This window comes from Puma concolor, chromosome B3 (genome assembly GCF_028749965.1).
Source record: "Puma concolor isolate L17-30 chromosome B3, mPumCon1.1.hap2, whole genome shotgun sequence".
NCBI lineage: Eukaryota > Metazoa > Chordata > Mammalia > Carnivora > Felidae > Puma > Puma concolor.
In genome coordinates, this window is record NC_141672.1 from 38,738,629 (window position 1) to 38,766,102 (window position 27,474).

Consider the following 27,474-nt stretch of genomic DNA (forward strand, 5'->3'; position numbering starts at 1 on the left):
TTCTATCCCTTTCAGCCCAACGTGGTAGTATTTTTTTTTTTTTTTAAAGTTTATATTTTATTTATTTTTTTTTAATTTTTTTTTTTTTTCAACGTTTATTTTTGGGACAGAGAGAGACAGAGCATGAACGGGGGAGGGGCAGAGAGAGAGGGAGACACAGAATTGGAAACAGGCTCCAGGCTCTGAGCCATCAGCCCAGAGCCCGACGCGGGGCTCGAACTCACGGACCGCGAGATCGTGACCTGGCTGAAGTCGGACGCTTAACCGACTGCGCCACCCAGGCGCCCCCCAACGTGGTAGTATTTTTGATGAAATAACTTTCTCAAAAACTTTAGGCATCTTCCATGGATTTCACTGGGGCTCGTTCCATTCAACAAGAACCACTTCTTACAGATACTTTTGAGATAAGCCCTTTTGAGATACGCCCTTCTCCACCATCTCCTGCTGGGATGGCTGTGGGACCAGGCTCCTAAGCTTCCCCCTGGCCCTTTGATTTGATTTAGAGGATCTGGGAGACATAGCCTTAATGTCTTGAGAGGACCCTTTACGTGACTCTGCTTTTCTGGTCTGTCTTGAGATTTTAACAAAAGGTTGTAAAGTCACACTCTTGGTTTTTTCTCCTTGCCGTATTTTCCTGACAGTGCAAGGAAGCCATTCCTTAATTTTAACATCATTTGCCATCTGAGAAGTCTAATACTTTTCAAAAGTAAGTGCTGTTCTTTGTGTAACGGGTTTCCCTCAATTTATCTGTCATCCTTGTGCATTTTATTATTATTATTATTATTATTTTTTTTTTTTTAATTTGAGAGAGAGACAGAGAACATAAGTGGGGAAGAGGGACAGAGGGTGTGAGAGGGAGAGAGAAGCAGGCTTCACGCTCAGTGCGGAGCCTCATGTGGGGTTAAATCCCACGACCCTGGGATCATGACCTGAGCTGAAATCAAGAGTCAGACACAACTGACTGAGCCACTCAGGTGTCCCTTCCTGTACATTTTAATATGAGCAGCAACAAGGAATCAGGTGATACCTTCTTCACTTTGCTTAGAAATCTCTTTAGCTAACTAATCAAGGTCATTCCTTACATGTTCTGCTTTCAGTTTAGCTGCAGGAGACAACTTTGCCGAGCTATCTGCCACTACGTGGTAAGCATTTCCCTTTCTCTGTTTTCCAATAACATGTTCCCCACTTCCTTCTAAGACTTCATCAGCAGTGTCCTCAGAATCCCTTCTACTAACAATCTATTGAAGCCAGTTTAGGTTTTGCCTCTCATATCCTTCAAAATTCTTCCAGTCTCCACACAGTTCCAAAGTCACTCTTGTATTTTTATGTATTTGTTACAGCAGCGCCCCACCTTCACATACCAGTCCATATTGATAGGTTTTATGTACGTCTCCCAAGCTGAGTTAAGGGAAATTGAAGGTTGACGCACTCTGATTTATTTTATTTTATTTTTTATTTTTATTTTTAACATTTATTTATTTTTGAGAGACAGAGCATGAGCGGGGGAGGGCCAGAGAGAGAGGGAGACGCAGAGTCTGAAGCAGGCTCCAGCCTCTGAGCTGTCCACACAGAGCCCGACGCGGGGCTCGAACCCATGCACCGTGAGATCATGACCTGAGCCGAAGTCGGACGCTTAACTGGCTGAACCACCCAGGCGCCCCAACTCACTTTGATTTCTTAAGTGTTAAATGAAAGCTTAGCGAACTTCAGCAGCATGTTAGGTGTAAGAAAAACAATTTGATGGCAGTTACCTTTTTGCGAAATGTTGGCACTATTGTCCTGACTCTATTATTCCATCATAATAGATAGATTTCTTTTCTCTGCACATTTATAGGCCTGTGGGGTTCAGTCTCTCTTCTGAGTGGGTAGGGAAAATTTCCTTGAAGCAAAGCCACCGGGTAAAGATTCTAGGCTTAGCATCAAGGACAATGCATAAGTGGCTTAGAGGGTATTAGGGATGGAACATTTGGTGCTGGGTTTGTGTTTTCTGATCTCCAACCCATTTCAAAACATGGATTCCCCAGTAGGCCATTGGGCCACTGCCCGCATGTTTCCTCCAGCACCCTGACCTTTGAGCAGGATGAGAGTTCCTATGATGGCTGTCCCCTGGGGTAGCAGCCAAGGTACCCAACCATCCTGACACATGATAAAGAAGCTTCAGGCTAGAAAGCACTCCTGGCAACCCTGTTCTGCCTCTAATGAGTCAAGTTGGCAGTGAGATTCCATGACCTGCGTCCACTTCTGGGAATACACCCAGAAGCCCTGGGATCCCACCTGGGGGCTTCCCACAGCTCAATATACTGCTTGGTATTCATTCTTGGTCCCCACTAATCTGGAACATTTCCTGTAGCAAATACCAGGATGACAAATCTATAGACATCTGAATGCCCTAAGAATCATGCCTGTCTAACTTGGTCTGTATCACATGAGCTTAATTCAGCATGATCTCATGAGTGCCACGGGCACGTCCTTATAACTTAGTGTCCTTATATCTGAGTTGATTGAGTGAATCATTCTTCTGCATGGGAAATTGTTATTACACGTACGGCACCCATCTTTATAGATGTTTCCATTTCATCTAGGTCAATGTATTCCTCAGTTCTAACTAGGATCCTGTTCTCCACTCTCACATAAATATATTCTCTTTCTTCTTTGAAAGATTAATTTTTTACTTCTTATCTATTAGGGAAGCTCTCTCAGTCATGGGTGGCCCTGTCTTGTAATTACCTCCAGGAGTTTTCGTCCAACTTTCCAATCAGTTTTAATTAAACTCATTATCTGTTTTCCTTTTTAGGCGGATAGGAGGCAGAGTTCCCAGGAACAGAGTTGTATGGTAATAATCGTTTCAGTTGATGTGAGAAATAGGCAGTCTTAGAGTCCCTTGCTAAGCAGAAAATGCCAATTCTTTAAGAAGAAAAATACTTATAAAGGTAACTCTCGTTTTATTAATTATTTTAGAGTAGGTTCCTAGGCAAGTCAAGTTGAATCACATTATTTTTGATCAGTCCTGGAGTGTAAGTTGTCCACAGGCAAACAAAGGATAAGCTCGTTTGGTAGAGACAGGCATACCATTTCTTCATCTGTGCCTGTCTGCTCTCAAGAACAGATGGGCCCTTCTCTTTTCTCTTTGCCTAAGGTGTAGTGAGTTTAATGGTAGCCTCTAAAATATATGTTCAACCAGAACCTGTGAATAGGACCTTATTTGGAATGGGTCTTGGCTAATGTAATTATGTTAAGAATCTTAAGATGAAAAGAGTGCCTGGGTGGCTCAGTCAGTTAAGCTTTTGACTCCTGGTCTCAGCTCAGGTCTTGATCTCAGGGTCGTGAGTTCAGGCCCCACATTCGGCTCCACAGTGGGCATGGAGCCGACTTAAAAAAAAAAAGGATATTAAGATGCAATCATCCTGGGTTTGTAATAAGCTCTAAAATCAATGTCAGGTGTCTTTAGAAGAGAAAGGCAGAGGGAGACAGAGACACAGACACAAAAACATGAACACACAGAGAAGGTGATGTGAGGACAGAGGCAGAGATTGGAGATATGCAGCCAAGGGACACCAAGGGTTGCTGGCAGCCATGAGAATCTAGGAAGAGGTCAGGGAATGGATTCTCCCTCAGAGCTTCCAGAAAGAACCAATCCTGCCCACACCTAGGTTTTGAACTTCTGGCCTCCAGAATTATGGGAGAATAAATTACTGGTTTGTGCTAGTTTATTATTGCAGCCCTAAGAAACTAACACATATGGCATGTGGCAGGGATGTGGTGGATTACTATTTGCAGTATCTTTTGGTATCATGGGATAATCTGGGTTCCCTTCAAGAGAGAGATTTGGGGACCAGAAGGTTATTTGGAGCTGGTGGGTTCAGACTGGCTATTTCAAGGCCTTTGAAGTCAAAGGAGGCCAAGACAGGGGCTGGAGGTCTCCTGGCCCCATAACACCAGGCACTTGGCTGAAGGAGGATCAGAAAGGAGTCTACTTCTGTCATGTGAGACCAGTCCATGCTGTCTGGGTGGAAAACTAACACTTGCTGAGACAAGATTTATTTGGGCTTAGATAAGCATAAGGAGATTTCCACAGATTGTCCTCTCCTAGGCAGTACTGCAGGCCAGAAAAGAGGTAGCCAGGCCCATTCTGGGTATATTTGAATCTTAAGAAACACTAGCCTACACTGTGGAAAACAGTATAGTGGTTTCCCAAAATATTAAAAATATTACCATATGATCCAGCAATTCCACTTCTGGGTACATACTCAAAAGAATTGAAAGCAGGCTCTCAAAGAGATATTTGTACACCCATGTTCATAGCAACATTATTCACAATAGCCAGAATGTGAAAGCAACACAAGTGTCCATCCACAGATGAATGGATAAGGAAAATGTGGTATGTACATACAATAGAATATTGAGCCTTAAGAAGGAAGGAAATTCTGACATGTGACAATACAGATGAATTTTGAGGACATTATGTTAAGTGAAATAAGCCATTCATAAAAAGATAATACCTATATAATTCCACTTAGATGAAGTACTTAGACTAGTCAAAATTATATTTGAGATTTTCCTTGCTTTTTGAGGTAGGCTGTATTGCTATAAACTTCCCTCTCAGAACCACTTTTGCTGTATCCCAAAGATTTTGGATCATTGTGTTTTCATTTCATTTGTTTTCATGTAATTTTTAACTTCTTGGTTGACCCATTCATTGTTTAATAGCCTGTTATTTAACCTCTATGTATTTGTGCTCTTTTCAGACTTTTTTCTTGTGGTTTATTTGTAGTTTTATAGTGTTGTGATTAGCAAAGGTGCATGGTATGACTTCGATTTTTTTGAGATTTGTCGTGTGGCCTAACATGTGGTCTATTCTGGAGAATGTTCCATGTGTATTTGAAAAGAATGTGTATTCTGCTGTTTTAAGATGGAATGTTCTGAATATGTCTGTTAAATCCATCTGGTCTAGTGTGTCATTCAAAACCACTGTTTCATTGTTGGTTTTCTGTTTGGACGATCTGTCCATCAATGCAAGTGGGCTGTTAAAGTCTCCGACTATTTTTGTCTTACTACCGATTATTTCTTTTATGTTTGTTATTAACTCCTTTACCTATTTTGGTGCTTTCATGATGGGTGCATAAATATTTACAATTGTTATATCTTCTTGTTGGATTGTCCCCTTATTATATAGTGTCCTTCTTTGTCTGTTGTTACTAGACTAGTCAAAATTATAGAGACAGAAAATAAAATGGTGGTTGTCAGGGGCTGGGGAGAGGGAGGAACAGAGGAGTTAGTGTTTAATGGGTACAAAGTTTCAGTTTTACAAGAATGAAAAGATTTATGGATACAGATGATGGTGATGGTTGCCCAACATTATGAACATACTTAATATCATTGAACTGTATGCTTAAAAATGGTTAAGATGGTAAATTTTGTATAATAATATTTTATCATAAGAAAATAATTGGAAAAAAAAAGAAACACTGGACTAATGGACTAATGCCTTGGCAGAGTCCCCTGAGAGAGAAGTTGAGAGATAGTCTATTTGACATTTTATCAGTCAGGGCTCTCTACAAACACTGGCACATTTAGATCCCTACAGAGTAAAAAATAATTGGAAATAGCTAATCTTAATAGAGAAAGAGGAAAGAATGGCCACTCTCCCTTGCTGGTCACCTGTTATGGAGAATCTATAGACTTCCACTAGTGATGTCATCCTCAAAGCTGCCAGAGGGGCCAGAGGATCTGAGTTCTAACTGGGAGCAAGTTTGTGCAGGTACTGTCTTCACTGAGACAGAGAAAAGGGCTACACAGAGGGGAGAACAATTCACTCATGCCAATGAGACCTGGGTTCTAATTCTGGCTGTGCTGCTAATTTCCGCTTGGTATATATCCATTGGATTTTTGACTGCCAACATCTGAATCCCCTTCCTACCCATGGGAGAATCCACAGAGCTCATCTCCTGCCACTTTCCTGGGCTTTAGGATCTAGAAGATGCGTCCTTTTTTCATCCAGTGATGAGGGTCCACTGTGTGCATCCGGTGTCCAACGGAGAAGGTCCAAGCAGAGCTGGTCAATATTATGTGGTGGTGGTGGCGCCTGTGGTGGCTTGTGACTAGGTGGTCTCCCTGACCAGGTCATTCCTGCTTTGCTTGATACCTGAGCCTAGGCTCCAGCCTTTCTTCTCTTTTCTCTTAAGTCTATCAAAGTTGGTTTCTCCTGTTTGCGCAATAATGTAATTTTGTATAAATTAAACTTGCTGGCATTCAGTTTCAAATTAAGCTCCTTGGAGTTCTAAGATGAAAGATTGGAGCTAAAGGGATCAAGTTTTTGGCCATGGGGTTAGAATACAAGCATGCTTATACCTACCCCCGACCAGGAGATGAAAGGCTGGGTTTAAGAAGCAGTCACGTATGTGTTCAGTTATTGATTACGGCATGGGCTGGGGTAGTAGAAGACTGGCGACCGTGAAGCAATAGGGTATTACATATGGAATGCACTATGGCACCAGAATACGCTAGAGCATACCATACAGTTAGTAATGAAGGATGAGGGAGATCTCTTAGAACTGATAAGAAGAGAGCTCCAAAATACATCAATGGGTGAAAAAAGCAGTATTAAAGAGTTTATACAGCATACTTACATTTTTTTGTAATAAAAAAAGAGGGAAAAATAAGATTTATTTTTATTTTTTTTTGTATTTGCCTAAAGAAATATTGGAAAGACAAGTAAGAAATTAATATAAATGGTTACCTGTAGGGGCAAGAGCAGAAAATGTGGGAGCAAGACTTTTAATATTGGTCTGCTTTTTTAAATGTTTGTTTGTTTGTTTATTTTTTAAAGTTTATTTTGAGAGCTAGAGGGAGCCAGGGAAGGGCAGAGAGAGAGGGAGAGAGAGAATCCCAAACAGGCTCCACACTGACAGCATGGAGCTCTATGTGGGACCCAAGCTCATGAACTGTGAGATCATGATTTGAACCGAAACCAAGAGTCCAACGTTTAACTGATGGAGCCCCCTGGGTGTCCCTAATATTTATTTATTTTTGAGAGAGAGAGTGCGAGTGGGGAAGGGGCAGAAGCAGATTGGAGTGGAGGATCCAAAGGGGCTCTGCACTGACAGCAGACAGCCCAATGTGGGGCTTGAACTCAGAAACCATGAGATTATGACCTGAGCTGGAGTCTGACACTCAACTGACTGAGTCACCCAGGCACCCCAATATTGGTTTGTTTTTTAATTAATAAAATATGTAACTTTTTCAACAAAGGGTATGGATTTATAAGATTTAGGCTTTTTCTTCAAATATAACATATATCATATATATATAAATAAAATCTATCTCTATCTTTCAACTAAAACAGCTTTTTTAAAATCTATAGAAGTTTGATTTTGAGATTCAAGAAGAAATCTCAATAATCAATGCCAGTCCATATACTACTGACTTCATAACCATTAGTGAAAGCTAGTTGAAACTGTGTTGTGATGTATTTATTTTTAGTTCCACCATGAATAAGTGTAGGTAAAAAATGACAATGAATTCTAGAAACAAATTAACCAAAAATCAAATTCCTCTCTCTCTTGCTTCCCTCCCTCTCCCTTCTAGTTTCATTTTAGCCATCTTTTCTTGTAGGGTGGTGCTTCTCAAAGCATGATCTTTGGATTCTGAGATCCTTTTGGTGTTTGCAAGGTAAAAATTATTTTCAGAATAATATTAAGGTGTCACTTGCTCTTTTTTCACTGTATTGACATTTCCACTGAGAGTGTAGAATCAATGGAGATTAAAGTGCTGGCACCTGAGCATGAATTACGACAGTGGCACCAAACCATAATACAGTAGCAGTCATTGGCATTTTCACCCACGCATACTCTCAGTTTTAAAAAATGATGCCAGTTTCAATTAAGAATGTCTTTGGTAGAAAAAAAAGAAGGTCTTTGATAAAGCAGTATCAATGATTAATTTGACTAAATCTCAATCCTTGAATCATTTTAATATTTGTGTAATGACAATATGGGAAGTATACATAAAGCACTTTTGTTGCATATTGAAATATGACGTTGTTGAGGAACAGCGCTTGTATGATTGAGCTAAGAGTTGAGTAAGCGGATTGCTTTTCATGGGACACCATTTTTACTTGAAAGGATAACAGGCAAACTGGTGATTTAGAATTGGATATTTGGCAGATATTTTCTAGAAGATGAAACCAGTGATCTGTCACTTCAAGGAAAATAACTGGCAGTGTTGGTTGCCAGAATGAAATTTGAGACTTTAACGGAAAATGGGAATTTTGGAAAATTTGTATTCAGTACGGTGAGATTCTCAGCTTCCAAAAATGTAAAGACTTTTACAATAAGAGTATTGATGAAATTAATGAATGTGATTTTGTGATGTTGTATGATGAAATGTGCGAAAATTTGCAAGATGTGCACCATTTAGTGAGTTAATGGTCTCTAAATGATCAGTGCAGGATGTTACGATATCACGCATGGGTAAACAATCCATTCAAAGTGCAAGAGAGACCAATGGATTTTAATGTAACTCATTCTGAAAAGCTTATTCGTAGGGTTTCAAATTCTGCATTACAACCAACCTTTTAGAAACCACTACATGTTGACTTTTGGCTTAGTATCAAAGAATACACATTATCTGAAAAGGGTATTAAAATATTCCTCTCATTTCCAACTATGTATCCTTGTGAGGGTATATTTTCTTTATATACATCAACAAAAACAGCATATCACAACAGGCTGAGTATAAAAATATGTATGAGAATCCAGATGTTTTTATATGCCAGATAGTGAAGCAATTTGGAAATGTGTATAACAGAGCAGTTTGTCTCACTATTTTATTGGAAAAAAAAATATTTTCCACAAAATGTGTTATTTACGTTAATATGTAATAGGCAGGGAGCCTGGGTGGCTCAACTCGGTTCAGTGTCCAACTCTTGGTTTTGGCTCAGGTCACGATCTCACAGTTGGTGAGATTGAGCCCTGCATCGGGCTCTGTGATGACAGCATTGAGCCTGCTTGGGATTCTCTCTCCTTCTCTCTCTGCCCGTCTCTCTCTCTCTCTCTCTCTCTCTCTCTCTCTCTCTCTCTCTCAGTAAAATAATATAAACATTTAAAAATATGTAATAGGCTTATTGTTACTTAAAAATGAATTAATTGGTAGATATTTAAAACACATCCATGGTTTTAAATTCTGCTATGGTAAATATCCATGGATGAACAAAAGCTTTTGGGAGTCCTCAAAAAAAATTTTTTTTTTTAGAGAGAGAGAGAGGATGCAAATGAACAAGGGGCAGAGAGAAGAGGGATGGACAGAGAGAAAGAGAAGTGAGGCTCACCCAGGGCTCCTGCTCACCTGAACAGGGCTCGTGCTCACCTGATGTGAGACTCGAACTCACCAACTGTGAGATCATTACCTGAGTGAAAATCAGATACTTAATGACTGAGCCACCCAGGGACCCAGGAGTTCTCAAAAAATTTTAAGAGAATAAAGGGATCCTTAGACCAAAGCATTTGAGAACTAGTGGTCTAGAAAAGATTTGTGTCCATTCATGTGCACATCCAATGCTATTCTTGTGCTCAGTGATTTCATGTGCTAGTCTTTCATTTCAAAAGTCTCAGTTGAAATGCAGCACAAACTAATATGCACCCAGGATAGATGATGAATGAGATTTTTAAGATTTTAAATATCACTCTTGGCAGTTTATTATTTTCTTTTCCTGTAAAATAAGGTTAACATCACCCATTTCATAGGGTTGTTGCTGGAATTAGATAATGCATGTACAAGTATGATGTGATTCTACTTGTCCCTTGATGGTCTTGATTATAGATGTCCAACAATGCTTAAATATATTTACTTTATCTGGATCTTATATTCCTCTCTGATGGCTTTACTAGTACATTCCTGGGATATGGACAGTCCTATATCTCCCCGCCCCCCCCCCCCATTATCAAATGAAATTTCCATATTAAGAATATTTTAGCTATTTTTCTTGATGTCCCATAAGGAGAATGAATTCAAGTGGTAACCTCTAAGTAACGATTGTTGTTGCTTTTCTAAACAGAAAAAGTGATGAAGCCTGCCACAGAATATTCTTTATGGAGCGCTGAAAAACCCGCTATGACACCAGAGTATCCTAAAGCTATCCTGGAATGTTAGTGATCTTGAGTTACAAGTTCCTAAGAGGAAAGATTACAGAACTCTGTGATGCTTTGAAAAATTCCTACTCACAACCTTTTCTCTTTTTCCTCCACCTGACAAGCTATTCTTAAAACCATTGTCATTACTACTATTTTCTGTTTCTTCAGATTCACCTACAACCCCTCAAAAATCCTTGGCTGTGACATCTTGAGATTTTGGAACAATCTGGCTCATTATTGTGACTAGAAACCAGATAATGAATTTTGTGTTTGGCTTAATTACCAGGGAAAGGAGCATGGAGACATAAGCCACACATAGTCTTTCTAGTATCTTACTTTGATCAAATGTCAGGGTTATGAATAATAGAAATCCTGGTTTAGTTGGGGAGTTGACTAAATATCACAGAGTTACTATGCTATTCTAAAGTAAACAAACATGTCTTTTGTTGTCTTTGTCTTTTTTTTCTACAGATGTATTTTTAAAAGCTTTATATTTTAATAATGTGGATTCATTGCTATTGATGACATCTGATCAGTAGCTTACGAATATGAATTGGAAGATTAATTATCTAGGGGAAACTTTGGAAAGGGCTGGAGAATGTTTCATTAACAGGTAGGTATCCTTTCTGAAGGGAACTTTCCCAGTATCTAGTCATGGGAGAGGTGAGATAGAAACCCACTCAAAAGTATGCTAGAGAGAAATGGGATAATGGAATTGGAAGAAGTGGATGTAAAGTTGATTTTTCCATATTAGCTTTTTCTAAATTCTGAATAAGTTGGCTTTATTTGCCTAAGCCCTGACGAATTTATTCTAACGTTGGGTTGTTAAAGTCTCCTACTTTTCCGTCTTTTTTCTTTTACTTCATGATATTTTTGTGTATTTTATTACTTACAAACATTTACAACCAAGGATGAAGGTTATCACAGAGAAGAAATTTATGGCAAGATGGAAGTCTGATGGCTACTTTCTGCTTGCCCTTCTTCATTTATAAAATAAGAATGATAATATTTCTTACTTTCTAAGGCTGTTAGGATTAAAAAAGATAATATGTGTAAAGTGCTCAACACAGTGGCCTGTACAAAGTAAGATCAACAAATAAGAATTGCAAACCAATTTCTGTGAATTAGTTTTGTTGATTGAGAGGAAAAAGGGGGTCAAATTATTGGGTGGCATGAGACTTAGATTTTATCTCCGTTTCCATCAGTCTTTCTTGAATTAGCTGGTTAGAAATGTTATCAACAATATATTCATGAACCCACTCAAGTAATGGTGCAACTTTGTAAACAATTTTTATTTATTTGTTTATTTTGAGAGAGAGAGAGAGAGAGCAAGCCAGAGAGCATGCGTGCAAGTTGGGGAGGGGCAGAGAGAGGAGAGAGAGAATCCCAAGCAGGCTCTGCACTCTCAGCTCTGAGCCCAAGTCATGAATGGTGAGATCATGCCCTGAGCCGAAATCAAGAGTCAGATGTTCAGTTGACTGAGCCACTCAGGTACCCCAGTAATGACGCTTCTGAACTGCCTGATCTAAATGCATGAATATTTCATTTAAGTGACTTCAGTGCTGGGGCCCCTGGGTGGCTCAGTCGGTTAAACATCCAACTTTAGTTCAGGTCATGATCTCACAGCTCGTGAGTTTGAGCCCCACATCAGGCTCTGTGCTGACAGCTCAGAGCCTGGAGCCTGCTTCAGATTCTGTGTCTCCTTTCTCTCTGCCCCTTCCCTTTTCACGCTCTGTCTCTCTCTCTCTCACACAAAAACAAATAAACGTTAAAAAAAAGTTTTAAGTGAATTCCGTTCTACCTTCTCACCACAACAGCCTTTGTTCTTGGTCTCATTGTATGTTGTTGGGTGGGATGGGGCTGCAACTAACAGAAACCTGACTGATAGTGGCTTAAATAGTGAACATATTTAAAAATTCACATAATTAGAAGTCTGAAGTTTGGTTAACTTAGTGGAACAATGAGACCCGGGGACTTCCATCTTCTCACTTGCTGTCCTCCTCACGCTGGCTTTTGTTCTCAGGCTTGTCTCCTGATTGCTAGATGGCTGCCACAGCCTAAAGAATTAATCTTGTGCTTTCTACGGAAATGATGTGAAGCTACTGTTGACCCCATCACATGCTTAGGAAGGGATGATGGGAGAAAGTTCTCATGTCTCAGAACTAGGAATAGCTGTGATGCTTTTGAACGACTCGAAAAAAATTTTTTTAATTGAGTATAGTCGACACACATTATGTGAATGTCAGGTGCACAGCATAGTGATTCAGCTTCTCTATAGGCGATGCTCTGCTCCTCACAAATATGGCTACCATCTGGCACCATAAGACGTGATTCCAGTATCATTGACTAGATTCTCTTTTGAACAATTCTGTCTTGCATGTATCTGTATATATCCTCATGGTTAGGTCCATGTATGTCCTTAAGGGTATTTAGATCTTCACTAGATCTTTGCTTTGGATAAAAAAAACCTCAGAGCTGAATTTGTGTTTGACTATAGGACATGACCAGGAGTTTTACTGTTTGTATAGCAAGACACATCAGAAAGGACCTGGCTGCCCGGCTGAGGGAGAACTTTGCCACAGCAGGAGTAGTGTTGTAGCAGAAGGAACCCTGAGTAGGGAGCCGTCATCCTAGAGTCTGCTTTTAGCTCTGTCCCTTGCTGGGTGCCTGTTCTGGGGTAACTTGTATCCACTTTCTTGGCTGTGAATGCAACGCCGTGCGTCTTCCTATCTTACACTTTTTCCTTTCGTTCATTGCCAAATTGGTGGATGTTCTTCAAGAAAGAGCTTATAAATGCCGGATAAGGTTGGGGCTAGTGTCTTGTGAGTTAACAGAAGCCCTTTTGAAGATGATACCCTTGCAGGACAATTAGAAAGAGCAGGAAAGTTATACTCAAAGTCTTGTCTTTTCTGTGTTAGAAACTAAAGGCTTGTCTTGGCTGTGCATCGTTTGCAGCCTCTTAGCATTGGGAGTGGGGGAAGGAGGCCAACTTGTAACGGTGTTATTGTATCTAATGTTGAGAAAATGGCATTTTCAAGTCACCCCCAAATTTTTCCGTATAGTAAGCAACAACCCAACAGCTAATTAAAAAGACACGAATTATATGGGATTTAAAGCTTCTCAGTGAAGGAGTCACAGTGTAATAAAATGATCAAATATCTTTCAGGGGTGATATATTAGAAGTCAGTTTGTGCTTTTGCAGCAGGTGACATAGGATATTGTAATATTGATCAAAAGGACAGACAATACTTAAGATGATTTTCCATGTCTCCTTGTGGCTCTATTCCCTGGTAAATCACCCTGATGCAAGAGTTGTGCCCCGAGCAGTTTTTTAGTCAAACTATTTGTTTACCAATTCAGGGTATCTGGCTGGTGATACGTTCTCAGTAATTCACAGGATTGCCCATTTTGCTGACAAAATATTTTCTCCTGTGCCGAATTGCTGTCTCTATTCACTTTGTCTGAATGTGAATTAAATGACCTTTAATTACTGTGGAAGAATATTGTATTTTTGTGTATGCTTCATGTTTTGATACCGATTTGCAAGAAATGCTCTCCCGTGAAATGTGGTTTGCATTGCTGTTTCCATCTCCTTTTCCCTCCTACAAAAGGCATGTATTTGGTTCCCTTTCTCCCAGGGCTCAGGCTTTTCTGGGAGGAAAATTTTTGAGGCAGCTCCCTGATCTAAGAGGGGTATTTAGCTCAAGAAATATCCCAAGGAAACGATCATGTTTTAAGATCCCTAGAGGCCAGTTACTCTAGAGAGGGTTCCAGGGGCTTGAGGAGTTCCCTGAAGTCAGAGATTGTCGCACTCCCAGCTGGTTTTCTCTCTAGGACAAGCATTCATCCACTCCTTCCTCATTCCCATGGGAGGCAGTGGAGGCTGACTCAGCTCTTCTCCAGCAGCAGGTCCTAATTCACATGAGCCAAACTTGGAATTCGTGCCTCCTTTTCAGGGATTGGTTGTAATAAGGAGGCTCAATCAGACTGAAGGGAATGACTTTTATTCTCTGATAGGAGTGTGATGGTTAATTTTACGTGTCATCTTGAAAGAATTCTGACTAACACAGGGGGAGAGTCTTGTTTTCTCTCAAATGGACAGGAAAGAGAAAGCACATGGCTCCAGTTGCTAGAGCAGCCATCTTGTGACCCTGAGGGCAGCCTCCATATGAGGACAAAGATGACATTCAAAAAAGGGGAGAACCCAGAGAATTGCAGAGAGAAAGAGAGAGAAAGCCTTGGGCATCTAGCCTCGTGAGATAATAAATTCCTTAACTGCTTAAATCTGTACGAGTCAGAGCTTCTCTTGCTTTAGCAACACATTTAACGTATTTCTACGTAGCAGCTGTTAGGTGTGAGGTACTGTCCTAGGTACGGGCTGTGCAGCAGTGAACGATATGGTCAAAGTGCCTACCCTCATGAAATGTCCTTTCTGGTAGGAGAGAAAATACCACATGAATGTGTAATATGATGTCAGGTAGCCAAGCAGAGTATGAGATAAGGAGTATTGTTGGGCGGTCAGGTGTCTGTGAGGCATGCCATTTGGGCAGGGAAGTGAACAAAGTGAGGGAGCCAGCCATTAAAACATTTGAAGAAAGAACTTTCCAGGCAGGAGGAATAGCAACTTCCAAGTTCCCAAGGCAGGAAAGTGCTTGGTGTGCTTTAGAGAAAAACCTACAGCCGAGTGAGATGGAGCTTGGTGGTAAGAGGGAGGCAGTGGTGAGAACACTAGAGTGAGTTCCTAGAGGCTGTAGGAGGGACTTGGAGTCCCCTGTCTATGTGATGGGAAGCTATTGGAGAATACTGAGAATGGGGGTTATTTGCAGCTCAAGGCATCCTAACGGTTACAGAGTAAAGTAACTTGGACCCAAAGCTGCAATTTGCAAACACCAGGCCACTGTGGTACCAAGGCTTGCCTTTGAGCCTTGGAAAGGTGGTTACACTCACTTAGTCTTCAAGGAACTCATCAGATCAACTAACTGTTGCTGCATTTTTATAGTTCTGAATAACCAATAGCTATATATATAGGGGAATAACTATATACACATGGGAATATACATATGATATTGAGAAAGTACCTATTTTCCTATTTTACTAAGAATTTAAATACTACTTTAAATCAGGAATAATAGTGTTCATTTTATCACATGCTTTGGCAGCCTCCACCGAAATGATATCATGCGTTTTTCCTCCTTTGACCTAATAATGTGGAGAGTTATATGAACAGACTTCCTGTTACTGAATCATCCTTGCATTTTGAGAATGGCAACTTGGCTGTAGTATATTATTTGTTTAATATATTGTTGGAGTCAATTTGTTAATATTTCATTTAACATTTTTACATTGGTGTTCATAAGAGAAATAAGATTATAGCTTTCTTTTCTGGTGCTCTCTTGTTCTGGTTTTAGGATTAGTGCTTTTATAAAAAGAATTGGGGCATTTTTTTTCCCCCCTCTCTCTGGGATTGTTTAAATAGTGTCAGAATTTTCTCTCCTTGAAGATTTGAAATCATTCAGTTTTTACAATTGGCACAATCTACTCACCTCAATAAATTATTTGTATGATTATCCAGTTTTTGTCCATAGGCTTGCATAACTGTTTAACAGATGTAGTTATGCCATATATTTTTGCATTCTGATTTTTTTCCATCAACCATATTATAAATGCTTTTCTACATTCTACCGTATTTGTAATAACTTTAATTGATAAATCTCATTCCATTTTGTAATAATTTTAATTGACAAATATTATTCCATTGTGCAATAATTTTAACTGATAAATATCATTCCATTATGTGGATGGACCATATTTTAATACTTCCCTGTCCTGTGTGAGTAGAATATCTCTTGTTGCTATTTTTGTAAAATAATGCTGCAATAAATGCATATTTGATAAGTTTTATTCATATTTTAGAATTTTTTTTTCCTTAGGACAAATTCCCAGGAATAGGAGAGTAGAAAACTTTCAAAGACTTTGAGACATATGGACAAAGTGTTTTCCAAAGGTTTGAGCCATTTTATGCGGTCTCCAGAATCCATTTGCACAGCATTCTTATCAGTATTGGGTGTTTTATATATATACATATTTTTTTCTGCTATTAGGTATGAAATGGCATCATCAACTTCCCGATTCTGGTCTCAGAGGTGGGAGAGTGAGCGCACTTTCCATTAAAAGTTGACCCTCCTATTGAGATTCTGGAGTTGACTTAGTTGCTGAGGTTTCACGGTGCAGTGAGAGTTAGTCCTGAGCTTCTGAGTTTAGTCTGGGCCCCTCGTCTTGGCTCTTGGCTGCACTGTACTAACCGAAGCCAAAGCCAGAACTCGAACCTTGTCCCCTAACCTTGTCACCTTTTTGTTTTTATTTGTTTTGCTTTTTCATTTACAATATGCCCAGCACAAAGTCTTAACTTGCATTTGCTTAGTTAGTTGTTACCAAGCAGGACACAGCGGCTGAGGAACATGAAGACTTCTACAGGCAGATGGAGCAGGAACCTGCCACTGGTGGCCTCTTTTCGAAGACACAATGCCTTCTCTCTTTACTGTCTTTCAAACTTGCTAATTTAGTGACTGTAAACACAAATCATTATCTTCTAAATGGGCTGGCAACTGGCTCAGGGAGGGGGAAAAAAATCTTGGCTCTTTGACACTGAACTTGTGGTTCTTCCCTGGTTAATCTGTATAAAACAAAACACTACTTGCCACCTCAGCAAAGAAGACCTCTTATTTTTGTGAAATCAAAGCACTTTGTAACCATGACGAATTTCCAGTGTCAGTAAACTGTCCCAGGGAGAGGTTCTGATTAAAAAGCCTCACGTACTTTACCTTGAGCTGGAATTGTTACACACAATTCCACGTAGTGTCTCCAGATCTAATCCTGCCCACTAGGGGCTCAGATGATGGTTAACTGAGAGCAGAAGCCAATCGGAATTATTTCTGTGGTTTTTAAATTTAGTTTAAAATTTTTTAATGTTTATTCATTTGTGAGAGACAGAGCGTGAGGGGCAGAGAGAGAGGGAGACACAGAATCCGAAGTAGGCTCCAGGCTCTGAGCTGTTGGCACAGGGCCTGATGCAGGGCTCAAACTCACGAACTGAGAGATCATGACTTGAGCTGAAGTTGGACACTTAACCAACTGAGTTACCTAGGCACCCCTAAATTGAGTTTTAAAAGTGAGCTCAGGGAAGCCAGAAAAAGGGTGAGGAAAGGAAGCAAATGGTAGAGAATAGAACCACATTTTTGTTCTGAAGTGGGTAAAGAGAATGAGGGGCAGAGAGTAGAGGTGTGTTCTTAGATTAAAATTCAGTTGGCTGGGACGCTTGGGTGGCTCAATAGGTTAAGCGTTTGACTTTGGCTCAGGTCATGATCTCGGGGTTCGTTGAGTTCGAGCCCCATGTCGGGCTCTGTGCTGACAGCTCAGAGCGTGGAACCTGCTTCAGATTCTGTCTCCCTCTATCTCTGCCCCTCCCCTTCTCACACTCTGTCTCTCTCTCAAAAATAAGTAAACATTAAAAAAAATCAGTTGGTTAAGTGGATCAGTCAGTTAAGCATCTGACTCTTGATTTTAGCTCAGGTTATGATATCATGGTTCGTGAGTTTGAGCCCCACATTAGGCTCTGCACTGACGGTGCAGAGCCTGCTTGGGATTCTGTCTCTGTCTCTGTCTGTCTCTCTGTGTCCCATGCATGTGTGCGTGTGCTCTCTCTTTCTTTATCTCAAAATACATAAATAATCTTTAAAAAAATTCATTTTGAATGACATGCTAAAGCCTCATGTTTTCCTGAATTTGAAGCATACCAGACTTCCTATTTTTTGTCTCTTCCATAAACTATATGGAACTATATACAATCATGTTTAATAAACACTTATTGAATATGTTGTTGTGTACTTAACCCTAGGGATTCTAAATCAAATAAGAGTTTGTCCCTACCTTCAAGTTGATTGTGCCTAATTCAGGGAAAAAAAGTATGTGGACATAAAAATGAAGGAATTTAGGTCAAGGTGCTATGGGAATCCTGAGGAGATAAGCACTTTGGTCCAAGTGAGCCACGAGCCTCCTTATTTGACTTCTTGTCCCTTTTCTTTACTACACGTCTTTCCTGGGAGATCTCATTCATCCCCAAGGGCTTTCACCACCCCTGTGTGCAGATCACTCAAATGTTTTCTGTCTTGCCTAGACTTTTCTCTGGATGGCAGATCTCCGTGTTTACCTGTGAGTAGACATCTCTACTCAAAAGTCTGGGGGATATTTCAAAATCAAGACCAAGTGAATTCATGTGACCCCAAATCTCTGTGGGAACAGAGTCCCCTGCTGGCCAGTGGTACCACCACCTACTGACCCAGCAAAGTCAGACACTTGTGCCATCTGAGATGCCTCCCCTCCTTCATCCTTTATAAATAGATCTGGTTGGGTTAACCTCCCAAATAGATTTCAATTGCTCTCTCTTCTCTTTTATCCACACTTCCGTGTCTTAGTCCACACTCTCAGGATATCCTCCCTCATTACCTCAATGGTCTCATGTCTTCTCAGGGTCTGCTTTCTCCAATCTCTCCCTCCTTCCCTTACACATACCCACTTAAGTTCTCTGGGTCAGCAAGATCTATTGGAAACTCCTATCTAATCACATCAATCCCCTGAACAAAATCCTCCAATGTCTGCCCAGCAGAACATATCCTTGCTCTTCTCTGAATGTGCCCTCCCTCTCCCATCACTCCTTCCTATGCCCAAATGACTTTTCATTCCCTGACTCTTCTGAGTTCTAACTTCTGAACTTTTTCATACTCTTTCCTCTACCCAGAGTGTCCCTTTCCTTTCTCTCAACATGTTCACTCCTAAGTCCTTCACATGCTCACAAGCTCAAAGGATGCTTCATCCCAGGAAGGCCTTCCTTCCTCCTTGAGGATGCCTCAAGTGTCTTTCTTAACCCATAGTCTTCATGTCTACCAAAGCCCTTATCACTGATGAAATTATTGGATTAATTTGCAGGGTATTCCTTTAGACTAAGAGCTCCTCAATACAATAACTCTGACTATATTTTTCATTTCTATGCGACCATACCTAGAATGATGTTCAATAGATGATTGCAGGGTGAATGTTGTTGAAGAGGCGGCTGATACCCCACACATTCAAAAGTGTGGTCAAGTATTTAGGAACAAGTAAATAATATTCAAATCAGTCTTCTAGAGCTGACACTAAAACCATTGTTAGTTAACTTTTGGAAGCATGGATAGCATCAAGAGAGCCAAGAAATGGACAAATGTTGCCTAACTTAATAAAAAAAAAACCCAAACAGATGAATTATGGAATAAGACAGGTAAGATTGATAGGTGTCAAATACTTAGGAAGTATTTGACAAATACCCACTTCGGGCTTGCACAGTCTTGCTGGCTCTCTCTTCCCCTTGCAGGGCGTTCTGTAAGCCACGTCATGAAGATGGTGACATCAGCAGATGGGTTCTCTGCCCCTTCATGATTGAAGAACCCTGCCCTCTGCTTCTGCTGTGATATTGATTGATTGATTGATTGATTGAAGTATAGTTAACCTACAACGTTATATTAGTTTCAGGCGTACAACGTAGTGATTCAATAGTTCTATCATTATTTAATGCTCACCGTGATGTAAGTATAGTCACCATCTGTCATCATACAATGTTATTATAGTACTATTGACTATGTTGCCTATGCTGTACTTCTCATTTCCAAGACTTACTTATTTATCTTTTTAACTTTTTTTTTAACATTTATTTATTTTTGAGAGACAGAGCATGAGCTGGGGAAGGGCAGAGAGAGAGAGAGAGACAGAGAGAGAAAGGGAGACACAGAATCTGAAGCAGGCTCCAGGCTCTGAGCTGTCAGCACAGAGCCCGACGCGGGGCTTGAACCCACGAACTGTGAGATCATGACCTTGGTCGAAGTTGGATCCTTAACCGACTGAGCCACCCAGGCTTCCTGAGACTTATTTATTTTATACCTGGAAGTTTGTACCTCATTTTATCGTGAGTCATTGAGACTTGGGAGCTGTTGTAGTTGACCCTGGTTAATAAGTAAGTCATATGCCACTCTGATTCTAGTTCCTTCTTATGTGACTTGTTTTCCAATCTGTTTTTCTCTTTGGAAGATGAATGGGAAGTACACAGCAAGGGTATGACATTTCAAGATATTCCTGAAGGAGGAGTAGGAGTCTCCTGGACAGAAGGAGCCGTATAAGCTAGGTCAAGGTGGTATAATAGAGTGTGTTTGCAGAAGACTGAAAAGTCTGCCCAGGAAGTCATTCATTCATGCGTGCATTCTTTCAATATTTATGGTAGCATCTACTAGCTGTCAGATATAAAACTAGGGAATGAAGAGAAAATGGCTCTTATGTATTAGTGCAGAAATAGCAACGTAAACAAAAATTTAAAGAAATATTTAAATATGGTCAGAGAAATATAACAATGGTTAAGGGCATGGGCTCTGGACACAGGCTGCCTAAATTCAAATTCTGGCTCGACCACCTTCAGCTCTGTGACCTTGGGTACGCAGTTCATTCATATGTAAAATGAAGATGATCTAACAATAACAATATTCTTGTGGTAAGGGTTAAAAGAGACAACTAAATGTAAGGTGCTTTGTATATATTGAGCCGAAGTAAGACTTCTAAAATATTAGCTGTTGTTATTTGTATTGGGTATGTGTGGATGTAGAATGGTGATAGGCTGGAAAGGACCTTTTATAAAACTTGTCAGGGTTTTGGGGCTCTACCCTGTAGACATTAGAGGTTATTCTGATACAGAGATGAGGAGAGATCCATTTTTAGTGCCTTGTCATTCTGTTTGCCTTGCGAGGTGCCCCTTTCAAAGGAGCAGTGATTTTCCTAAACTCTTGTAAACCCATTACGTGGCAACTCTCAGTACCATGCCTGGGGCATGGTCACAAGTTCTTTTTATTATTAAACTGACACTGGCTTTAAAGTTCATCATTATTTACAAGTTTTCATTCCCTAAGGCTAATGTGAGTCAATGTGAGTCAAATTTCTTCTTTTCATAATATTTCTTAGGCTACTTATGATTTAATTCACTGCTTGGAGACATCTAAATGCACAGGCTTAGAACCAGAGACTTTCGGGGCTGGAAGGGGCTTTGGAGATGCACTCATCTAACCCCCTTGCTTTCCAGATCAAGAAGCTGAGGTCCAAAGGGATGGTGGTGGTTGATTTTCCCAGAGTCAACAATGCTTCTGGCAGTCGCGTTAGGGTTTGGGGGTGATAAGTAACCATGACCCTCTCCTTGCTCTGAGCTTGGAACTAATAGAAAAATAAGACACAGGAATCTGACAGGAGGAGGTAAAAATATTGGCTTTCTTACCGAATGAATTTAAATTGGAGAATACAACTTGATATGTAGGCAAATGGCCTTAGCTCTGAATATCAATACATTTGACAGGCACTGGTGATGATTTCCGCTACAAATATTCCTCACTTTTCTCCTTTGCCAGCAGAGCTGGGTTTCCACGTAGATGCCGAAAGCACTTCCATTCCCAGACCTCCTTATAGCTATGATTATGTGTCCTGATTCTGGCCAATGTGATTAAAGAGGAAATCAGCAGGAAACTTCTGTAAGGCCTTTCCTCTCTTAAAAGAGAAATGCTTGTGACAGGTACTTTCCTCTCCTTATTTCCTTTATTTATTATTATTTTTTGTCTTTGGACACTGTTACCTAAGGGCACTCAGTTTGGAGCTGGAGCAGGTCATAAGGGGAGGCATGTCGACATGCTCAGATGGCAGATCAGAAAAATGCGAAACACCTGGGTCCTTGATGACATTGTTGGGCAGCCACACCAATCCCTTCCCCCTGATTCTGGACTTCTTCTTCCTTAAACTTAAGTATGTTTATGCCACCTTCAATGGTTTGTACTTGTTACTTGCAGCCCAAACCATCCTAACTGGTAAATCTACCTGAACTTGGAATGTCCATGGTGTTGAGTCACCATGTTTATTCCCCAGTCACACCAACTGATCAGATAAGAGATTCATGGCGGGAGTGTGGAGTAGAGAGAGGGAGCCTGAAGTGTTCTAGGCATACTCTTCTCTCTTGCCCACTATGGGAAAGTGGGAATGGGAGATGAGCACCCCCTCTCCCCAACAAACCCTGATCATAGCGTTGGAAGAAAAAGATTAGACTAGAGTCCAAAAATAAAAAGGTTTTGTAATTCTTTAAGTTGAGGAATTAGATCCATAATTTTACGTGAGGAACAGAACTGAATTGGGTGTATGTGTGTATATGTGTATGTGTGTGTGGATTCTGACAGTACTTCTTAAAGCTTCACGCTTCTGGCTCAGTCTGCCTTAGGCCTCATCAACCTTCAAGGCAGTTCAGAAAGTGAAGCATTAACGACAGTGTTAGGCATGCCTGAAATATGCATCTTGTTTCCAGAGCGCTGGACATGAACAATGCCAAAAGGATGAATCTAGCGACTCCATCTTTGAGGCACAGTCATTTCATTGTGAAGTCTTTTTCTTTAATTTTGCCCAAAGAGGAGTGGATTATTAAAATTATGTCATTGCCCATCAGGCTGTCAGAAAAGCCTGAACTCCTTTTTTTCAAAGAGAGCTATGGAAGAGCAGAAGTAGGGAAGCAGAGAGCTGGCTGCCCGTCAAATCTAATTTCCATACTCCCCACATTTCTTTGATGAGATATTCCACGCTGCAGAAAGGGGAACTGTTTTTTCGCTTCCAAGTAATTGAAGTGAGTCATGAAACCCAAGCAACCAGACCGAGGTGCCAAGAAGTGCCAAGAAGTGCCAAGAAGCATATGTATGCCCTGACTGACCACTCACATGGAGGAATCTATCAACATGGGAGCAGGTGGCAGGGGGTGGGGTGGGGGTGGAAGCCACCAGGGTTAGTGTCCTGGGATCAGAAAGAAGATGGTGGGGGAGATGTGCACTGACCCACTGCCTTCTTATTTACATATGGGAAGGCAACTCTTGTTGGATTGACTATTTGCTGTTCTGGAAATATTTGCCAAACTTTCATGGAGACTGGTAAAGTTTTGAGTTGGGGGAAAGTGGGAAGAAGTGGCATCTGGCATTTTCCACAATCATTCAGCCATTTACTCATTTACTTCAGTGTTTATTGCCTACTGTGTGCAATCGTTGCCGATGTAGGAGCGGACCTGAGAGTTAGAGTAGGTGCTTGTAGCTGAGCATCTAGTAAAGGTTGGAGGCAAGCTAACAGTACTGACAGAATCCTGTGGTTGTATGTGGTGGCGAGTGGCAGGGTTTGGGACAGGGAAGAGCCTCGAAAGAATCTCGAGGGGTTTCATTCCAGAGATGGAAAATGCCAGATGAAGGGTTGGGGGTGGAAAGAACCTGGAGAAAAAAACACCCAAACAACTTTGTTTGGGACATAATGAGGTTGGAGTGTTCGTTTCTGTGACATCCTGATAAGGAGGTCATGTAGATAGTGAGGAAACCAAGGAATAGTATTAAATGATTATTAATATTCAGTCCATTTAAGCTTTATGCTCTGGGACTAGTTTGCTTTTTACCCATGACTTGTTAACTTAGAATCATGGGTTTGAGAGTTTTGCTTTGCTCAGCTCTTAAAAATCTGCTGATTACCTCCCCACCCAAACCTATTTATTATGAAATTCCTCTATCCCCTCGATTATATAAGTTTCCCTTCTCTGGACCTGATTGCCCTTGTGGCTTCATCACTCAATAAATGTCAGGGCCGTCTCTACTTAGGAGAGATATCTCTCTGTAATTTATTTTGATATAGGCTCTTCAGCGATGTTAGGTAAGAAAATACTGAGACTCTCAAATCATGTAATTAGGCCCAGCAGATCAGGAATCTGAAAAAAATAAGCATTTTGATAAATTTCACTCCCCCATCATCTTTTTTTTTTTAATATACTATTTACTGCTTTAAGTTTTGAAATTTCACATGCATCAGCCACACAGGCTCAGCTGGTGAGAGTTCAGATATTTCTGGAAGATTGAGCTAAGGATCCCCTCACTGTAAGAAGGTTTCTCACTGGAACAGCATAACAATGTGGCTAAAGCAGCTGGATATAGTAAAACTCAGCTGAGTTTGAATCTTCAAAAAAATTTTTTTTAAGTTTATTTACTTTGAGAGAGAGTGAGCACAAGCCAGGGAGGAGCAGAGAGAAGGAGAGACAGAATCCCAAGCAGACTCCGCGCCATCAGTGAACTGTGAGATCATGACCTGAGCAGAGATCAAGGGTCAGACGCTTAACCGACAGTGCCACCCAGGTACCCCAGCGAACTTGAATCTTAGCTCCATCACTGAGCACCTGGAAGGCCATGGTCACTTTTTTTTTTTTTTAACTTCTTTTGACCTCAGTTTGTTTCTCATAAAGAGTAGATAAAAATACTTCATAGCATTATCGTTGTCATGAGAAGTAATAGATGTGACACATGGAAAGAGTCTAAGAGTTCAGATAATTACTCCTTGCCACCGTGTAGCACGTCTGTGATTTAGACTTGTGCTGTCCAACATGGGAGCCACTACAGGAAGTTCTTGAGCACTTGAAATGTGACAGATGTGAAGTGAGATGTGCAGCCAGTATGTATCAATACAAATCAGTCTCCAAAGTCTTCGTATAAGAAAAAAAGGATGTAAAAAGAGCGTACAATATTCCATTAGTGATGGTTGATATTGATTACATGTTGAAATGTAGAAATTTTGGATATTGGGTTAAATACAATCTTATTCCTGGCACTTTAGTGGACACCCCCGCCTTGCATATAGGACTTAACCCAAAGGACTTCCAACATTTGAAGTTGTGAACAAAGTACTCACCTGGATCACCACAGCAGCCTCCTCAGCCAGTGTCTCAACTCCAGTCTATCTCTTCATTAAGCCCATGGGATCTTTCTAAAACACAGACTTGGCTCCTATTTGTTTTTAATTCTTTTTTAAATGTTTATTTTTGAGAGAGAGAGAGAGAGAGACAGCACGCAGGGGATGGGCAGAGAGAGAGGGAGACACAGAATCTGAAGCAGGCTCCAGGGTCTGAGCTGTGAGCACAAAGCCTGATGCCTGATGCAGGGCTCAAACTCAGGAACAGTGAGATCATGACTTGAGCCGAAGGCAGACGCTTAACCGACTGAGCCACCCAGGTGCCCTTGCCTCTAGTTGTTTTAATTCAATTTCTTAACAGTAATACTTAAAAATGAACTTCTTTGTTTTGCTTTTCTTAATGCAGAGTAATTCTTTTTTTCATTAAAAAATTGATATATAATTGATATAGCATTGTATTAGTTTTAGGTATATAATATAATGATTTGATGTATGTATATATTATAAAATGATTACCACATTAAATTTTGTTAACATCCATCACCACACATAGTAACACATTTTTTTCTTGTGATGAGAACTTTTACGGTCTACTCTGTTAGCAACTTTCAACGATACGATACAGTATTGTTAACTATAGTCACTATGCTGGAGAGTGCATCCCCAGGACTTATTTATCTTATAACTGGAAGTTTGTACCTGTTGACCACCTTCCCCCATTTTGCCTACACCCTAAATGAAATGTTGATTTATTTGTATTTATTTTATTTATTTATTTTTCAATCAAACTTTTGGTTTTGAGATCATTGTAGATTCATATGCGGTTGTAAGACATGATACAGAGAAATTCTGCGCGCCTTTTATTCAGTTTCCTGCAAGGTGTTTTATACTTAAAACTGGAGTACAATATCACAACCAGGGTACTGACATTGACATAGTCATCCACCTTATTTAGACTTAACCAGTTTTACTTGTGTTTGTGTATATGTGTATATTTCGTTCTCCGCAACTTTGTTACATTTTGATCTTCTATCCACACCACAGTCAAGAGATAGAACATTTCCATCATCAGAAAAATCCTACAATGTTGACCCTTTGTAACGACACGCACTTCCCCCCTTCCCTGAGTCTCCTGGAAACCATTAATCTCTTCCCCATTTCTATAATTTTGTGATTTCCAGAATGTTATGTAAATGGAATTATACAATATGGAAGTTTTTGGGATTGACTTCTTTTCGCTCAGCTTGATTTTCCAGAGATTCATGCAAGTTGTCATGTGTTTGTTCCCTTTAGTGTCGAGCGGTATCCTGTGGAATGGACGTGCTACATACAGTTCATTTAACTACTCACCGCTGAAGGACACCTGAGTTGTTTCCAGTTTGCAGATATCATGAAGAAAGTTGCTGCGAACATTTGTACAGATTTCTGTGTGAAGATAAATCTCCATTTCTCTGGGATAAATGCCCAAGAGAGCAATTTCTGGGTCATCTGTATGTTGGTTTATTTATCATTTTCACTGGAGTATTGACTCTTGAGGACAGGTTCTTAGCTCCATTTGGATTTGTGTCACATATACTCAGCATTTGTGTGACATATGGTGATACTCAATAAAAAATATGGAAGGGCAGAAGAAAGGAAGAAAGAAAAGATAAAGAAAGGGAAGGAGGAGAGAAATCTATCCTTCCCTTAAGTTGTTAGCTATTCCACTTCCAGACCTCCCAACATCATTTTTTTTTTTAATGAGTCCGGTAGCTCCAGGGCTGGATAGTGCCCAGCACAGAGTAGTTGCTTACTAACTATGTGCTACATTATGCAATGAATATTCTAGAGAGTAGAGCAGCTCTTCTCTTCTCTGGCCCCATCCTCCCTTTGCCCTGCTCCGTCACTCAAGCCCAAGCATGGGCACACAAAGGCACACGCGCACACTCTGGGGCCATATCCTAGGGATCTTTTTCTGGAACCAAGCCAACAACTAACAAATGAGGTGCTGTTGCTTCGAAGCTGAGCTAACAACAGCCTTGGCCTTGTCTGTGCAACTGCCTAGGAAATTACAAATGCAGGATTTGGGGACCCAGCAGCTTTGTGGACTCGTTCCAATGAGAATACAGGATGCACTTGAAATAAAGAATGCTTCTTTGTGACTCATTAAGCTCTTCTCCGTTCCTCTCTATTAGGCATGTGTCTGCCATGCCAGGCAAAGCTATGACCTTCAAAAGTGGAAGAGTCAGGCGGAAATAAAAACATTCCACTTCAGCGCCTAAACCATGTGCCCCTTAATCTGAAATAAATCTGTGACAACTGACAGCTACTTCTTTCAGACAGTTGTGGAGAAAGGCTTGACTTGTCCTAGTAAATCAGACACAGGCTTCATTATTTTTAGTCTCGTTAAAAAAAAAAAGTTACCATAGCAACTGCACCATCATCTAGGGCAAATATTATCTAAGTCAATAAAAAGAGGAGCTGTCCCAAATACCCAGTACTTTGAAAGGAAGAAATATCTTTTCAATAAAATTAATTTCTTCCAAGACGTCACCATTTGTCTTCATTT

General features: G+C 40.4%; 1 long non-coding RNA gene across 3 annotated transcripts; it reads left to right on the forward strand.

Moving 5' to 3' along the window:
* Positions 1-293: 293 nt before the first annotated feature.
* Positions 294-27,453, forward strand: LOC147579915 (uncharacterized). 3 transcript variants are annotated; one of them, XR_015252318.1, is made up of 4 exons: positions 294-6,055; positions 10,052-10,740; positions 21,596-21,756; positions 26,220-27,453. It is a non-coding gene; the product is annotated as an uncharacterized LOC147579915 (long non-coding RNA). The 3 variants fall into 3 exon arrangements; XR_015252316.1 differs by lacking the exon at positions 294-6,055 and having other exon boundaries at positions 9,091-10,740; XR_015252317.1 differs by lacking the exon at positions 294-6,055 and having other exon boundaries at positions 9,091-10,740; positions 21,599-21,756.
* The last annotated feature ends 21 nt before the right edge of the window (positions 27,454-27,474 follow it).